This window comes from Lissotriton vulgaris, chromosome 7 (genome assembly GCF_964263255.1).
Source record: "Lissotriton vulgaris chromosome 7, aLisVul1.2, whole genome shotgun sequence".
In the NCBI taxonomy this organism is placed as follows: domain Eukaryota; kingdom Metazoa; phylum Chordata; class Amphibia; order Caudata; family Salamandridae; genus Lissotriton; species Lissotriton vulgaris.
Window position 1 is genome coordinate 13,370,956 of NC_141695.1, and position 16,930 is coordinate 13,387,885.

Consider the following 16,930-nt stretch of genomic DNA (forward strand, 5'->3'; position numbering starts at 1 on the left):
ACAAGTTAAATAATGTTTTAGCCTTTAGTTTGTAGGGAAAGAAAGAGCATGCAGCCCGGGGGCAATTAGCTTCGGCCCGGTGAAAAGTGTGAACAGCTGAAGTATGAATTAATTGGTACGAAAATAGTTAATCCGGACCACACAGCATAGCCTTTTCATTAAGCCATATAAAAGAGATGAAATTAGCAGGTGACACTGAATAACGGTATATAGCGTACAGGTGGATGGCCGGCATTGCTCAGTTAGGCTCCTGGCTGGGTACAGGCAATAACAGGTGGGAGTCCTTTACTAGAATAAATCCTAACTCAGAAATATGGGATGCTGGAAAAAGGGAAATATGGTGTGGAAATCGGTGCAAGAAGTAAAAAAAAAAAAAAAGTTGTAATGCTTATGCGTTATATGAAAGTCATTACTAAGAAATTTGAGTCACCATTGCTGTGTTTTTCTTCTACTTCACAGAGTGCAAAGCGGTGTTGGGCGATAAAGTACTGTGACCTTTCCAGGGCTACAGACAGAGCTGGAGGCAATAAAGGGGAATTCAGCATTGCTTTTCAACAGTCAAGGGTGCACTGCTTAAAGATTAAAAAATGCTGTAACTAGTCAAAAAATGCTAATGTTGTGATTATTGACTTCTGTGGGAAATAACTTCCCATCTATATGTAGGGGCAACTTTTTTCTCATTATAAAGACAATTTTAAAAGGAGTAGGTTTAGGTAGCATCAGGCGCACCATGATTAACTTGCGTCAGCCGCATTATTACAGAGCAGATGGGGTGTACCTTTCTGACACTGGGACGGATATCCTGCTACGAAATATGCTAGCAGTGTTGTATGCAAGGGGCTGTTGGTAGTTTGCAAGAATGGGGCCGCAGTTAAGGCATGGGGGGGGCCTCGCAGGCAGCGATAGCTCCCGGCGAGGCATGGCGGTACTTACAAAGCGATCCAAGAAGAATACAAAAAGCAGGTGGCGCAGCGGGCTCAGACTACAAATGGGGCAGGCAGGACCCAGGGGGTCACTGGCAAGCTCCCCGAGTTCAGGTGAACCGGAAGTAAACAATTAATTGCGCAACTCGGGCGGGGACAAACGCCAACCCGGAAGGGAATGTGTGGGCCCCGGAAGTGAAAAGGTCACCCGGCTGGGTGGGAACCGGCTGGTTACCCGGGAGTGAGTGGACACCGGATGCAAAAGGGGCCATCCGGTTGGGTTAAAGCAGACGCTTACCCAAGGAGTGTGTGGAAACCGGAGGTAAAAGGTTACCCGGTCGGGCCGGAAGCAGAAGCTTGCCCGGAGAGAAAGGAAAAGGTGTCCCAGGGAGGGGGTTACCTTGGCAAGGATAGCTGCACTGAATGTAGGGCACAGTGCAGAGGCAATTGGTGGTTAAGGACGGGGACAAGTCACTTTGAAAAAGAGAGCCGCACTGAATGTAGGGCACAGTGCAGAGCTGGTTGTGTAAGAACGCACAGTCGCCAGACAGAAATAATGGTGTGTAAAGGATCGCTTGTAAGTGATAATGCCTAATAAACTGCGGCCTTAATTCTTCCATAAAACAAACTGGTGTGGTCTGAATTTATTGGGATTCGGGCGGTGCGACCATGTGGGGTGTGCCTCTGCTGTGCCCCTTGGTTCGGCCCCCCCACTCCCCAGGGGGAGGGGGACAGTGGCTGGACCGGGGGTCTCAGTGGAGGCCGCCCCCGGGAGGCAGAGCCCGAGCACCCAATGATTGGCGCGAGATAAGGGGAGCAAAGGCAGGGAAAGAGAAAGAGCGGGCCCATCAAGCATTGGGGCTGGGCCAGCTCAGCCATAAATTTAAGGTAGGAATGTGGTAGGGAGATAAGGGCTATTTAAGGGTGGGCACCGGGCACAAGGCCCTCTTTCTCCGGGGAATTTTGGCAGGAGAAGACCCGCCCACCCACCCTTGGAGAGACATGAATTGAAGGGGGGTGGATAGACAAAGGGGGTGAGATTTGTCGCAGAAGCATATGGGGCTTACAAGAGATCCTGTGGTTTCGGAAGAAGGGACAACAGGCGGTACCTACAAAGCGATCCAAGAAGAATACAAAAAGCAGGTGGCGCAGCGGGCTCAGACTACAAATGGGGCAGGCAGGACCCAGGGGGTCACTGGCAAGCTCCCCGAGCTCCCTGTGTTCAGGTGAACCGGAAGTAAACAATTAATTGCGCAACTCGGGCGGGGGCGGGGACAAACGCCAACCCGGAAGGGAATGTGTGGGCCCCGGAAGTGAAAAGGTCACCCGGCCGGGTGGGAACCGGCTGGTTACCCGGGAGTGAGTGGACACCGGATGCAAAAGGGGCCATCCGGTTGAGTTAAAGCAGACGCTTACCCAAGGAGTGTGTGGAAACCGGAGGTAAAAGGTTACCCGGTCGGGCCGGAAGCAGAAGCTTGCCCGGAGAGAAAGGAAAAGGTGTTTCCCAGGGAGGGGGTTACCTTGGCAAGGATAGCTGCACTGAATGTAGGGCACAGTGCAGAGGCAATTGGTGGTTAAGGACGGGGACAAGTCACTTTGAAAAAGAGAGCCGCACTGAATGTAGGGCACAGTGCAGAGCTGGTTGTGTAAGAACGCACAGTCGCCAGACAGAAATAATGGTGTGTAAAGGATCGCTTGTAAGTGATAATGCCTAATAAACTGCGGCCTTAATTCTTCCATAAAACAAACTGGTGTGGTCTGAATTTATTGGGATTCGGGCAGTGCGTCCATGTGGGGTGTGCCTCTGCTGTGTCACACAAAAGCAATCTCAAAACTTGTCAGAGCAGGAATACCTTTTATTCATGCATATTTATTTAGCGTGGACATTATGCAAGATGTTACAACAGTTTGCAATAGAAATATTTAATTGCATAGAAATTGTAGATGTTTTAAAATGACCAAATATTGCCAAAAATAATTACATAATGGTAGATCATTGCAATAAACATAAACTGTACATACAGCAGTGGAAAGGCTGCAGGCGCCCGATGCGATGGAGGTTAGTGCAGATGTCCCTGCCACATTGATTGCAATCCGCCGGACCCGGGGGCTCTCCATGCGCCGCCCCCACTCAGCTCGAAGAACAGGCAGAGGAGAGCACTGACAGAGGCGCTAGGGTCAATGGCGGGCAGGAAGCCAGGCAACGAGGCCGGAAGTCAGAGGAGAGCTCTGACAGAGGCGCCAGGGTCAATGGCGGACAGGAAGCCAGGCAACGAGGCCGGAAGTCACCTGCCTCGCGCCCTACACCTGACAGACTAGGCGCACAGGCAGGAGAACCGGAAGTCACCGTCCTCGCGACCAACAGCTGATAGGACAGGAAGTCACGCATGGACCAGGAAGTCACCTTCCTCGCGACCCACGCCTGCCACTCGCTCCGAGGCGCGCACCTGACAGAAGCCGGAAGTCACGGTCCCGGCGGCGGCGCGTGGGCACCGGCAGAGCATGAAACCCAACGGCCGGGCGCGCGGGGCCCGAGGCCCCTGCCATGGCTCGGCAATCGGCAGAAAATGACCCTCTCATCCCGAGGGTCCCAGTGCGGGTCTCGGGGGCCCCTGCCATCTTCTGGCCCAAGGCAGAGGATGGCCCCCATATCCCGAGGGTCTCTATGGGGGTGGGGGGGGGGAGAGCTGCGGTCTCTCCAGGGTATGAGGGCGGGTGGAGCCCGAAGACAACCGGATGCACCAATAATTCGCAGGGAAATGAGTTTCTAACCTCCGCTGCTTCTTCCGGTTCTGCTCTTTGCTTCCGCTCCGCCTCAGTTCTCTTTTTCTTGCGGCCGGGAGCGGCGGCGTCCGTCGTTTGCATGGATTCCCCCCCCTCCCGCCACCGGCCGTCCTGACATAGCGGCCGAGAGAAGCTTCGGAGGGTGAGTGCGGGCACACATCAACAAACATTTGCAATGCAACGAGGCCCGCGTTTGTGTCAGAGTTAGCGCTGGTGGCATTGTATGTCATTGTGTATTTTGTATTGCTTTGGTTCTGAGTGCAGTGGATGTAGGAACATAGACGCAGCTGCAGCACTGCCTAGAGGACTGAGAATGAGGAAGGGACCCAGCGACCAGAGAAGCAGGTAGACTCAGGTAGGACTAAAAATGAGAAATTGCCAATGAGACCAAAGAAGCAGCTGCAGCCCTGCCTAAAGGCCTGAAAATGAGGAACTACCACCTGGACTAGAGATGCAGCACTGCCCATAGGACTGACAATGAGGAATTATCACTAAACAGTATAGAAAAGCAAGTCCCTTGAACAGTCATATACATAAACACTAAACATGAGAAAAAAATGTTTAAGGAACTATGACAATTAGATCTGGAGTAAAAAATGTAGCAACATTTATTGTATACAGTAAAGTTAAAAAAGCAGAAAATATAATAAACTGCTTAACACAGGTTAAAATAGGAATTATAAAAAAACAGTACATAAACAATATTGACCCGCAATATTGCTAGAAACAGACAGAAAAACAGTAAGACATATGATTTGTACAATACAAGGCGTGTGTTCTGATGCTCTTTTGGGACAACGTAATGTACATATGTGGTAATACTGTATCAACAACGATGTTTGAGCCACGAATCACACTGTATTGAGACGCCTTAATACAGTGTGATTCGTGGCTCAAACATCGTTGTTGATACAGTATTACCACATATGTACATTACGTTGTCCCAAAAGAGCATCAGAACACACGCCTTGTATTGTACAAATCATATGTCTTACTGTTTTTCTGTCTGTTTCTAGCAATATTGCGGGTCAATATTGTTTATGTACTGTTTTTTTATAATTCCTATTTTAACCTGTGTTAAGCAGTTTATTATATTTTCTGCTTTTTTAACTTTACTGTATACAATAAATGTTGCTACATTTTTTACTCCAGATCTAATTGTCATAGTTCCTTAAATTTTTTTTTCTCATTTATAGTGTTTATGTATATGACTTTGTTCAAGGGAATTGCTTTTTTATACTGGTTGGTGAACCCTATTTCCCTTGACTCTCGTTAAGGGGTACCTCTCCTGTTTTAACCTATCGAATTATCACTAAAGCCAGAGACGCAGCTGCAGCACTGCCTAGAGGACTGAGTAAGGAATGATCACTGAGGCCAGAGACGCAGCTGCAGGACTGCCCAGAGGACTGAGAGTGATGAATTATCACAGAGACGCAGCTGCAGCACTGCCTAGAGGACCAAGGGTGAGGAATTATCACTGAGACTAGAGACGCAGCTGCAGCACTGCCTGGAGGACTGACAATGAGGAATTACCAACTGGACTAGAGATGCAGCACTGCCCATAGGACTGACAATGAGGAATTATCACTGAGGCCAGAGACGCAGCTGCAGCACTGCCTAGCTGAGTAAGGAATTATCACTGAGACCAGAGACGCAGCTGCAGCACTGCCCAAAGGACTGAGAGTGAGGAATTATCACGGAGATCAGAGGCGCAGCTGCAGCACTGCCTTGAGGACAGAGTGATGAATTATCACAGAGACCATAGATGCAGCTGCAGCACTGCCTAGAGGACCAAGGGTATGGAATTATCACTGAGGCCAGAGACGCAGCTGCAGCATTGCCTAGAGGACTGAGTACGGAATTATCACTGAGGCTAGGGTTCTCCAACAATTATCAGGTTGGTAGAAAGGAGGAGTCACCTAATGAATAATGGTGACTGTTAGCAGTGGGCAGATGTGTTTAGTAGAACAAGATCGTGAAAAGCCCTGTTGCACTTACTGTTAGTGCGACTGGATAACGCAAAGCAGCAAAGGCGATGTGTAGGTCCTTCTTAATTGGACCCTCAAATCTTCTTAGTAAGGGGTGAGTATTCGAGGCTGGAAAGATTCCAATGAAAAGCCCAGAGTTAATCTGAAGAGGAGCAAACAACCAGTCAAAGGTTAACCTGTGTATCAAAACTCAGAGGGATGCATCATGGGCATGGATATTAAGCGAAACATCCAACAGAAAGTCGGTGACGTATTAGAGGTGAAAGACAAATCGTAATCCGCATGTCAGCATGTTCAGAAGGGGGTGGGAATTCCAAGCTCTGCGTAGAGGGTCACAGATTATGTGGATATTAAAGTAATGAGAAAAGAGAGAATGAGCTCTTAAGAGGTGGTTATCCGGTGAGTTGGGGTTGAAATCTATCGGGTTCAGTAGAATAAAATCTACAACAGATACAAGTAAATCACCCTCGAGGAGCCAAGAAATTAAGCAAGTGGCAGTGCGAATGAAATCAATAACTGTACACTAGCTGGGGCTGGAAGCGAACAGAATGGTGAAAGCTGATTAGTTAAACTAGATATAAACACAGTTATTGATCAGCATTTCAACGCGCTTAATGGACTAGAACTGACAGCCTGATGGTGGTCGAACAGGAACTCAAATTACGCGAGTATTCAAATGATAAGGGCCGAGGATATATCCTGGTGCTGTGGCTACACGTAAGGTTGGAGTTGAATAAAGTAAATCACCCATTGCGTAGATTACAATCTACACCAGAAAAGAGGAATGAACCTCGGAGGGGCCACGGAAACATGCAAGTGGCTGCGTGATTACAGTGGACCGAGGATACAATGGCTGAGACTAAATCAGGGCAACTGAATGAGCGCTATCAATTTAAAAACAAGCGGGCATACATGTATAAAAGACATCTGGATTTTACTAAAATGGGCTTGTTCAAAAAGAACACAAGCAGAAGACAGACCAAAGCCTCCAGTTAAATGGGGTTTATCAAAATATTTACAATGAGGGGCCAGGGCGCCATTGTGTGCCTTAGTCATGAAATAGTATACCAGCATTCAAGCCGGCTTACCTGGAAAATGAACAGAGTAACGTCCGCCGAGGCAGCCGTTCTTGCGAGGGCTGCTCACTAATGAGAGAAAACAGTAACGCTTCTAGTGTGCACACTCTGGGATCAGCGTGACGTGGGGGCGTGGTCTTACAGCAAAAAAAGACTTAAAGGGCGTTAGCCGGGGCTGTGCATGATCGATGTATCAAAATGAAGGAAGCATTATGTAATGCGTGAAAAAAAATGTATTGGGATTTACATTTATAATAAACAGACAGATGTTGGGACAGCAAAGCGAGCTGAATCCCTGACTTCAAAGATTAGGGTGGTGCCTTGGTTATTACACATGGTTATTACATGTCAAAATACAAAATAATATGCAGAAATCAAAAACTGAATTCAAGTATCTCAAAACCGTGTGATACAGGTACAGAGTAATCTAAATGGGAGGCATTAGGACGGTGCTGGTGTAAAGTTGAAAAACATATTTAGAGTCACTGGCAGATTTTGCATTAGAAATTACATATATAACACAAATGGAAACCAAGAGTCTGTTACAGAGCTGGGTCAGCAGGCTCACCTCTCGTATATACAGAAGCTTTACACACTTATAACATATGTGCACAGAAAGACGAGTTATGGCATGAGTTGATTAACAAGGTCATCATTAGTGACGAGTTGTGCAGGGGCTCGGAGTATATTTATAACATTGGGGTTCGATAGTCAGTTTTAATCAAAACAATAGAGAACTATCAATAAGTGCAGATACTGGACGCAATTGAGCAACGATGGTCAGAACTGTTGGAGAAATCACAAATGGTGCATGGTACAAAGACTCATTGACGTAGGCCCAAACAAGCCAGCTGTGCATTGCTAGTATCTTGCTCGTTGAGCCCCTTGGTGATCTAATCAAATTTATGCATCCATTTTGACTCCCTTACATTGAGGATGTAGCCTATATCCCAGGGGCACTTAAAGTACGGCCCGCGGGCCAGTAGCGGCCCAGCAAGCCTTCATTGGCAGCCCGCGGAGCTTTAGACATCGCACCTATGTGTGTTTTGTTTAAAACTTCAGCAAATACCTCGGGGAGCAGCAGTGTGTAATCGGAGAGACTGCTCTGTGGGGACCCGGGTGATTCCAGCCACAGTCAAGAGTGAAGCTGCAGGGGCGCTAAGAGGTGAACAATGCCTCATTAACAAACAAATGGTCGTTTAAAGACCTGTGAAGTATTGGGGTGCCTGGGAGGCTGTGTCAGCCAGGCTGATACACAGGGGAGAGGGGGGAGGACAGCAGGAACTGAGAGCCAGGTGAGGTGGGAGGGCAGATCAGGAAGTGAGAGCCCGGGTGAGGGAGGTGGTAGGGCAGAACAGGGAGTGAGAGCCTGGGTGAGGGAGGTGGGAGGGTAGGGCAGGGAGTGAGAGCCTGGGTGAGGTGGGAGAGTAGCAGTGAGTGAGAGCCCGGTGAGGTGGGAGGGCAGGGCAGGGAGTGAGAGCCCGGTGAGGTGGGAGGGCAGAGCAGGGAGTGAGAGCCAGGTGAGGTGGGAGGGCAGAGCAGGGAGTGAGAGCCCAGGTGTGAGAGGTGGGAGGGCAGCAGGGAGTGAGAGCTGGGTGAGGTGAGACAGATAGAGATAGAGACAGATAGAGGCAGAGACAGATAGAGGTAGAGACAGACAGCGATAGAGACAGACAGCGATGGAGACAGACAGCGATGGAGACAGACAGCGATGGAGACAGACAGCGATGGAGGCAGACAGCGATGGAGGCAGACAGCGATGGAGGCAGACAGCGATGGAGGCAGACAGCGATGGAGGCAGACAGCGATGGAGGCAGACAGCGATGGAGGCAGACAGCGATGGAGGCAGACAGCGATGGAGGCAGACAGCGATGGAGGCAGACAGCGATGGAGACATGGAGACAGCCATAGGGAGGGATGGAGACAGCCATAGGGAAAGAAGGAGACAGACATAGGGAGGGATGGAGACAGACATAGGGAGGGATGTAGACAGACATAGGGAGGGATGGAGACAGACATAGGGAGGGATGGAGACAGACATAGGGAGGGATGGAGACAGACATAGGGAGGGATGGAGACAGACATAGGGAGGGATGGAGACAGACATAGGGAGGGATGGAGACTGACTCAGAGAGAGATGGAGACTGACTCAGAGAGAGATGGAGACAGATTCAGAGAGAGATGGAGACAGACTGAGAGAGAGATGGAGACAGACTGAGAGAGATGGAGACAGACATAGGGAGGGATGAAGACAGACATAGGGAGGGATGGAGACAGACTGAGAGAGACAGAGGGAGAGAGGGAGACAGACATAGGGAGGGATGGAGACAGACATAAGGAGGGATGGAGACAGACATAGGGAGGGATGGAGACAGACTGAGAGAGACAGACATAGGGAGAGAGGGAGACAGACATAGGGAGGGATGGAGACAGACAGGGAGGGATGGAGACAGACAGGGAGGGATGGAGACAGACATAGGGAGGGATGGAGACAAACATAGGGCGGGATGGAGACAGACGGAGAGAGAGACAGCGAGAGATAGGGAGGGATGGAGACAGACTGAGAGAGACAGACATAGGGAGAGAGGGAGACAGACATAGGGAGAGATGGAGACAGACATAGGGAGGGATGGAGACAGACATAGGGAGGGATGGAGACAGACAGGGAGGGATGGAGACAGACAGGGAGGGATGGAGACAGACATAGGGAGGGATGGAGACAAACATAGGGCGGGATGGAGACAAACATAGGGCGGGATGGAGACAGACGGAGAGAGAGACAGCGAGAGATAGGGAGGGATGGAGACAGACTGAGAGAGACAGACAGAGGGCGAGAGGGAGATAGACATAGGGAGGGATGGAGACAGACAGAGGGAGACAGGCATAGGGAGGGATGGAGACAGACAGAGAGGGAGACAGACATAGGGAGGGATGGAGACAGACTGAGAGAGACAGACAGAGGGAGACAGACTGAGAGAGACAGACTGAGAGAGACAGACTGAGAGAGACAGACTGAGAGAGACAGACTGAGAGAGACAGACAGAGGGAGGGAGACAGAGGAAGGGAGGGAGGGATACAGAGGGAGGGAGGGATACAGACAGTGAGGGAGGGGAGGAGAGAGAGGAAGGGAGGGAGACAGAGGGAGGGAGGGAGACAGACAGAGGGAGGGAGACAGAGGGAGGGAGACAGAAAGACAGAGGGAGACAGACAGGAAGGGAGGGAGGGAGGGATACAGACAGAGTGAGGGAGGGAAGGAGACAGGGAGGGAGAGGGAGGGAGGGAGAGAGACAGAGGGAGGGGGGATAGAGGGAGACAGACAGAGGGAGAGAGGGAGACAGACAGAGGGAGACAGAGAGGGAGGGATACAGAGGGAGGGAGGGAGGCAGAGGGAGACAGACAGAGGGAGACAGACAGAGGGAGAGAGACAGACATACAGAGGGAGACAGACGGACAGAGGGAGGGAGACAGACAGACAGAGTTCAACCTGAACTCATGAGCCATCCTCCGCTCCTCCTTCTCCTGCTCCAGCTTGGCCAACTCCCATTTTAATTGTCTCATTTCCCTCCTGTCAGTGAGCTCGGCTTCAGTCAGGCTTCCCCCGGAGACACTACTGCCCCTCCTGGAGTAGGACACTGGTCCTGGGAGTAGGTTTTCCCCCTGAGTGGAATAATCCTTCTATCTCCACAACCGTGTCCCGGTCTGTCCCTTCATCCTCCTCCTTCCCTTCTTTGTGTGCTTCCACCCAAGCTCTTAGACTGGTTTGGAGTTCCCCCTTCCTGGCACCATGCTTAAAAAATACCCCCATTTGTTGGCAGAAATCTTTCAGCTGTGCCACAGAATAGGTGTCTAGTTTTTCTAGTGCAAACTCAATTTTGAAATGGGCAAAACCAAGTTATACACACAAGGAAATTAGAGTTGCAAGGGCAACCTGAAGCTACCTCCACCCCACCACCAGGAACAAATTTGGAAAAACAAAAGTAAAAATTAGGAGGGCCGCTAGGAGAAAACACCTGGTGTAGGCTAGTGAATTACGCTCAATTACTACTGAGTAGCTGCAACCACAGTCAAGATCCCACCGCTAGACACCAACTTGTTGGAACCTAAATATGTCAGGTCACCTAGGGTAGCCTGGCCTAGGGTAAGACACATTCAATAGAGGCACATGTGTTAAGGTTGCAAACCACCCAGCAGTAAACCAACGCAATTTCACTCAAAAATGACGCTACACCAAAGTTTGGAAAAATACGAGCTTGTTTATAAAAATAATCTTTGCTCTTTTTGTCAATTATTTAGCTCTAGTAAATACAGTTCATTACATCACAGCATCTTTAACCTCTTCACTTAACCACATCTAGCAGGTATACATCTACATACTTCAACAGTTCAGATGAGCATTTACTATGCTCTGTTTGACCCCTTTCTGAATCTTCTTTTAAAATCAAGGTTTAAACAGATAACCACCACTTCCCACAATTGCTCTATGGCCAGGTACAAATTTGCATTCCCCAGCCCAGGTTATCGGTCTCCTCAGCAATCCCACCCTGTCTGAGGACAAGCTGTCTCAAGTTTTCAGGCACCAGAGGCTACGAAGGAATGTCTCAAAAGACTGGTTAAGGCCTCAGTTACCTTTCCCCCCTCAAGAGTACCATAGGATACTTAAAGCTGTAGGCTTGGCAATGTGCAGTTAATTAACAGCCCCTCTACCCCTTTTCATGCACAGGAATCAACCAGCGCTGCACCACTTTATGTAGAAGGAGTCAGACGATCCGGAGCATAACCAGCTCTCCTTCGCCACCCCTTAGGTTTACCAGCTTACTTGACAGCGTGTGCTGGCAGGCGTGTTCCTCTGTAACACCCCCTGGCTTTAGGGACACTCTTGTGCAGAAATCGGGCCTCCCCGCTCCCTCACAGAGGAGCGGAGGCCCTTCTGAGTGTAACTCGTGGCACTTTGCAGGAAGCCAGCCGCTCGACAGAGCCGCTTCCCTCCTTGGCTCTCCTCTTCAGTGGCTGCCGGCGGTTCCTTCACGATGGCGCATTCGCGCATGCGCGGGGGATAAGCGACTCGGCCACAGAGACTGCTCCGTCGTCCTGACACGGATTAGCGTCTCCGCAGCGGGCCTGGTCGATCCTAGGCCCCTCCTGTGGTGACAACCCAGCTCAGTTGGGATTATGCGCGGTGGCGCTGGGAATCAGTCAACTTGCTCCCTTCTCTTTCTCCTTCAGAGGCGCTGACACGGAGCGCGATCGGTGCCCCAGGGGTCCCGCTCACAGTGGAAACAAAGGGAAATGGCTCGGGCCCAATAGACCCTAACTCCTCACTCCTCTACCTCACAAGTCGGGAGGCTTGCCACACGCTACAGGACGAGGCACTGGTAAGAAAGTCTCAGTGTCATATAGGGAAGGAGCTTTCTTCTCACCCTAAAGAGGGGAGGTAACAGGGGGGATCCTTTGCGTTGGAACCCCAGATCTCCTCTTCAGCAATAGTCCACTAACCCTCCTTACTGGACAGATATAGGGGCCCAGGCGATCTCCTAGTTCGGTTCCCAATGCAGGGACCTCCTCAGCTCCACAGACCACTGGGATTAACCCCTTCACCTAACTGTCCAGGGTCAGCAGGATGAACTAACTCGGCTAGGTCAACAGGAATGGGGGGTGGAAAAACCTAGACAGAGGGCTACCCTTGTAGAGCAATCCACCCTTCAGGACCCTACCCCTACCAGACCTCAGCCTTCACTCTAGCTGTTCCTCACTGGCAAGACAAAATGGCTGACCAGCATTCCGCCTTTTATAGGCTGACCCTCAGAGGTCCAGAAGGTTCTGGAATGCCCTACTCTATCCTATGGGACAGGTTCCAGGTATGACAGTTGGGATAGTTGGTAGCCACCATTTTGTGACTCCAAGGGAATTCCTGTCAGGAAAGGCCTCTAGGCCTGAGGTGAAAAACTATGAGGGTGAAAAAGCACCTATCCCCTAGACCAACACCTTGAAAAAGCTAGTGGACACAAAAATAAATAAAGGCATGAGGGGCAAAAAGGGGACAAAATAAATAATAAATTGGAGGGACTAAGCAAAAAGTCAGACAGGTCTAACACTGCTGATATCCCGGAGCCTGACCTACTATAGATCCTGAGCAAAAGAGCAAAATACCCCTCCTATACTTGACTCTCAGTGTTAGTGTGGTCTGAGCAGTCCACGGCTTGTTTGTGGGGTGGGGCGGATGGATACAGATTAGTCGACTCAGGTTCACAACATGTGCACATCAGCAGCAATAAACCATTGTCCAGTCAAATACTCACTTTTGTGAAAACAGGCAAGTGTTTTATTTCTACTAATATCAACACAAAGGAAAATACAATATTCAAATAACTACACAGTCACCTTGAGGTCTGGGCTCTGGTGTTTTCTGTGGCTGTCTTCTGTCCACGTCCTCCTCATTCTAACAATAGTGGTTACTCTCCATTCACTATTGCAAATACCCAGGGAGTGCCCCACTTGTACTCTGATTCTCAAGAGTCTACTCTGACTCTGTTCTAAAGCCAAAGATGTTCCAGCACTGCAGCCTTATCTAGCAGCCAGTTTCCCCTGGAGTCGACTGGCCCGAATGTAGTCATGCCCGCACCTGCAGACTGGAAGGGTCCAGAGTTCCTGAGCGTGCAACTTCTGGGGGCGTCTGACCGATGGCGACTGATCTTGGTGAGCTCACCTCACTCGATCTAGACCGGCTCCACGCACTGATCCCTAATCTCATCACTCATTCATACTACTGCAGTGACGTGAGTTTCCTCGCGGCTCTTTGTTGCCAGTAAATCTTTAGGTCTCCTGTGGCAATGGGGAAGGTGATGAGAAGTTTCCGGTGCTGATCCTTCATTCGGGGGCTGATGTGTGTGGGTTCCCATGGCATCTTCACTCCGGCAATGCCCGAGGTCAGTCCACCCTTCAGGCTAGTTACCTTGACCCCCTCAGGCATATGGGGTGACAGTGTCCCTACTGTATAGCTGGCTAGAGTTCACCCTGGATGTCAGCGACAGTGATGTGTGTATTGAAAGGTTAGCTCTGGGCCCGAGCCATACTCTTTGATTCTCTTATGAGACCCATCTCCTGGCCAGACCCTGCCATTGTGACCTCTCACTGAATCAAAGAGCATCCTTTGAAGTGTACAGGGAAAGCCTGGTTCTCCCTCTCTCCAGCCTCACCCAGCTCACAGAATTGCAGCAGTACACAAATATTACTGGGGGATTTCTGTACCTCTGCATGTTTTCACCTTGCAGGTCTACCAAATGGAACCCAAGGGCCTTCCTGCGTGGCACCATCCCCAGGCACACATATACCCAGTGCATGTATACAGCATACACACACTGAACAGTTCTGTTTCTTGTATGTAATGTACCTTTCCTAGGCCCACATACACCCAGCATATACATTTAACATGCATGCATTGCCCAGCACTGTATGCTTTATGCATTGTTCCCCTCATAAGCAGACATACACCCAGCAAATGCATTCCGTTAGCAAACTCTTAACAGTACTTCATCCTTCATGTATGTTTTCATTCACAGGCACACATATACCCAGCACATGTGTGCGGTACGCACACTTTGCACAGTACTGCACTATCCATGGGCTGTACACTTCCCAGGCAAACATACACCCAGCACAGATACCACTTCCACCACTCTGAGAGAAGCGCTCTGGGCTCCCCTCCCGGTCCAACAAGACTGCCGCCCATGAGACGTGCCTGTCATGGCTCACACACAAGATCTGTGTTTGCTCATGACAACAAAATCAGCATTAGGGATCATTACAGTTGGGTACTCTGGCCAGGGGTGCGCGCCCATGTAGAGGACATTTCCATCCAAACATTCTGCGTTCAAAGGCGGAGGTCAAATGTTAACTTCTGTCTTCATACAATATCTGTTTTTGTTCATCCTGGAGATTGGTGTTTACTTTTCTTTTTTTTTTTTTTTTTTTTTTTGTAAATTTTTATTGCAGGAAAGAAAAAACAGCATCATATTGCATATAAATTTCAGAGGCAAAAATATCCAAACATAAATTTAACCGTTAAATAAATACAGAGGATAACAGTGTAATCCAAAAGTAAATCATTTTAGTTGCTGCCGGTACATATAGATCAGATGAAAGTACCCCAAATGTTTTGCCTCGCTTTCAATGCCTTAGTACCCCTTAGCTTGGCCAACGAAAGTTCCATCGTATGTATTTCATTAATAAGATTCCGCCACTCCATAATATTGGGTGGTTCCTTAGAGATCCAAGTCCGTGCAATAACCAACCTAGCACAAGCAATAGCAATAGAAATCAAGTCTTTATACTTGTTATTAGTATCTTGTATATCTAGCAATACTAAATGTGCTGAAAGTGTTGGAAATATAATTTGTCTACTGTTTAAAGCCGCGGTTAATCCTTTCCAAAATGCTGTAAGTTCCGGACATTGATAGAGCATGTGTTCTATACCGGCGGCTTCTAGATTTTTTTGTTTGAACACACATACTTTTCTTTCTTTGACTGCAAAGTTAAAGGCTTGTGTAAAGTGAACTGTCTGACAGTCATGGCAAGCACACAACATTTAAATAGCTTGTAAATGAACAGTACAAATATTTCAAAATGTTTCAGCAGTTAGGAAAGTGCATTGTTTCAATTCTGCAGTGACCCGGAAACAAAGATTTTAATAGGATCAAAGCAAATCAGAATATTGTCCTTGGTGATGTGCAAAAGATAAATATTTACTGAAAACTGATTTCCACACTTTATCATTTGTACTGTATATAGTTTTATCTGTAAAACTGCATGTGAGTGGGAACGTTTGTGGCCTTTTCAATGGAAAATGTCTTTCTGTAATGTATATGTATTAAAAGTGAGTTTTTAAATATGAACTGAGAACATTCCTGCATGATGACAATACTATAAGTGAACTGAGAGGCAAGTCAGGGGCCATGTGCCCCTCATATGTGGACTAGATTCTTATACACGGAGCAAAGTTTTTGTCTAAAAGATCAAACAAAATAATTTTTGAAACAGCAGACATGCTGAGCATACATATTTAAAAGGTGATCGCTTGTGTGATAATGAAGAGAAAAGTGAAATAAAATATCTCTCTAGAATCACACAATTTGAGATCAGCTCATGGGTGTAGTGTATTATATTAGGTCGATTCGATTATTCAATTCAATAGGCCTGCAGGTTTTCATTTTTTCAAGGCCTGCTTAAAGACCATGTTAGTGGCCCGGTTAATGGGACAGGTTTTCCTCACTCCCACAGTTACCAGTACCCCTGGTATCAGTTTACAAGTTGGACCCTGAGTGCCCACTAAGAAATTATGAATTACATGAGGAATCTGTAACTTCGGGTCCAATGCCCTGGAAGTGTCTAGGTCAAGTCTGGGTCCAAATCGGATGTGGTTAGTACTTGTTCAATTGCTTCCATTTCTCCATCATGAGGGATGGAGGTATAAAGTGAACATACGTCCACTGTACACATGATGAGGTCAGAGTTTTTGAGTTCATTCATGATGGGTTCAAGCTTGGACAAAAAGTCTGTAGTGTCACGTACATGTGACTGAGTTTCGAGCACAAATGGTTGCAGGTATTTGTCTAAAAATTTGCCAGTGTTCTCATGTATACTTCCTCTCGTGGATACAATGGGCCGAAAGGGAGGTTTAGTAGGATGTTTATGCATCTTGGGAAGCATATACATTACAGGAGGTCTGGGATTGATGGGAGTCAGAAATCTTCTGGTCTTATCGGTGATGGTTCCATTGTCAAATGCCGAGTTGATGATTTGAATCAGATTTTTGGAAATCTCCAAGGTGGGGTCTCCCGGTAGTGTATCATAGGTATTGGTATCATTGATATGAGCCTCAATCTGTTGTTCGTAGAATATAGTGTCCATGATCACCAGCGCACCGCCTTTGTCTGCGTTTTGACAGGTAATGGCGGGATTGTCTGCTAATTTTTTGAGGATGTTTCTCTCCTTTTTAGACAAATTCCCATGTTTCATGGGAGATTGAAACGGTAAACTCAAGATCTCCTGTTTAATCAAATTCTCAAAAGAGTCAATGATCTTGTGGCTTTGGGGTGCCAAAAAAGTACTATGAGGGCGAAGTCCTCTAAACATATCTTCTTCCAATGATGGTTTAGGGCAGATA

At 48.3% G+C, this 16,930-nt stretch overlaps 2 protein-coding genes across 4 annotated transcripts in view; one reads left to right on the top strand and one right to left on the bottom strand.

The window, feature by feature from the left end:
• Positions 1-3,669, bottom strand: part of LOC147700513 (uncharacterized) — a 240,773-nt gene extending 237,104 nt beyond the window's left edge. For both annotated transcript variants that reach the window (XM_086929669.1, XM_086929666.1), the window contains exons 1-2: positions 3,152-3,669; positions 2,946-3,083 (exon numbers count right to left, since the gene is read on the bottom strand). The gene's annotated coding sequence lies outside the window, so the exon portion shown is untranslated. The remainder of the gene's footprint in view (positions 1-2,945; positions 3,084-3,151) is intronic.
• A 63-nt stretch (positions 3,670-3,732) lies between these two features.
• LOC147700515 (uncharacterized) overlaps positions 3,733-16,930 on the top strand; it is a 177,485-nt gene continuing 164,287 nt past the window's right edge. For both annotated transcript variants that reach the window (XM_086929673.1, XM_086929672.1), the window contains exon 1: positions 3,733-3,849. The gene's annotated coding sequence lies outside the window, so the exon portion shown is untranslated. The remainder of the gene's footprint in view (positions 3,850-16,930) is intronic.